The sequence below is a fragment of the Myotis davidii genome, unplaced genomic scaffold (assembly GCF_000327345.1).
Source record: "Myotis davidii unplaced genomic scaffold, ASM32734v1 scaffold6, whole genome shotgun sequence".
Lineage (NCBI taxonomy): Eukaryota > Metazoa > Chordata > Mammalia > Chiroptera > Vespertilionidae > Myotis > Myotis davidii.
Genome location: NW_006383011.1, coordinates 14454906 through 14456071, shown reverse-complemented (window position 1 = coordinate 14456071; position 1166 = coordinate 14454906). Strand labels below are relative to the sequence as shown.

General features: G+C 43.7%; 1 pseudogene; it reads right to left on the bottom strand.

The window, feature by feature from the left end:
* LOC102752747 overlaps window positions 1-1166 on the bottom strand; it is a 23605-nt pseudogene that overhangs the window by 21539 nt on the left and 900 nt on the right.

The window sequence follows — 1166 nt, the reverse complement described above, 5'->3', positions numbered from 1 at the left end:
GGGCCGGAAGAGGTTAAACAAAGATCCTATGTACATATATGCATTACCTATGGACACAAGACAATAGGGCAAGGAAGGCCTGGGGCTGGGGGGAAACTGGGTGGAGGGGGGCAATAAGGGGAAAAAAAGAGGGACATCTGTAATAACCTCAACAATAAAGACTAAAAAGAAAAACAAATGCAATTAGCAGATGACTTTGGGCAAATCATATAAATGCAGTGTTTTCATCTGTGGAATGAGAGGGATCAAACTTCCATTTTTGTTTTTATATATTCTGATGCCTATTAATTCTTTTTTATCGCTGTCACCCCCTCAGCTTGACTTGTTTTATTGTTAGTTGGCAGCTTGTTCCATACTCAGCTCACTTACACTCAGAGCCTGGCGCACAGTGACTATCCAATTAACATGCGTTGTTCAGGAAGGAAACCTCCATTAGCACCTACTATGCATCAGGCGGTCTCTTTCATATACATACCTGTCCTTTTAACCCTCTCAACGCATTTGTGAGGTAGCGGGTATCATTACTGTAGTGTTTGAGGACATGGATATAGATATTCAGAGATTTCACTATCAGCATCATCATTTTAGTAAAATAAGGCCTTAGTTCTGCCACTTACTTTATATCTGACAGGCTATTTTTCTAACCCTCAGTTTCCTCCTCTGGAAATGTGTGAGAGTTAGGATAGGGTTGGCAGATTTAGCAAACAAACAAACAAACAAAAAATTAGAAAGAATATCCCAAGTGGAAGATTTTATATTTAAAAAATTATGCTACTCTACCCGAAGTTCAGATATAACTAGGCACTCCTGTATCTTTCTGGCAACGCTAGGTTCGCGTTAGGGTGATGACCATGCACGTGAAGACAGCCCTGTCCCTAGCACTTTGTGTGCACTCTGCAAATGCTATGCTCATTACATTTTGGTTCTGATTCCAAAGTCATTTTTTTTCCCCACCACAAATACCTTCAGTTTCCACATCACATTTCAGTCAGCGCGGGTACTAATGCCCTAAGTTTATATTCATGCTTTATCGTCCCTCTAGCGCTTTCAAAAAGCCTGGCGGAGGGCGGAAGGCTCTCGGGAGAAAGCGCAGAGCCTCGGGCTGTTGGGGGCTGTCCCTGCAGGGCCAGCACCGGCTTCGAGGTCCCGGTACGACCGGCCGGGAC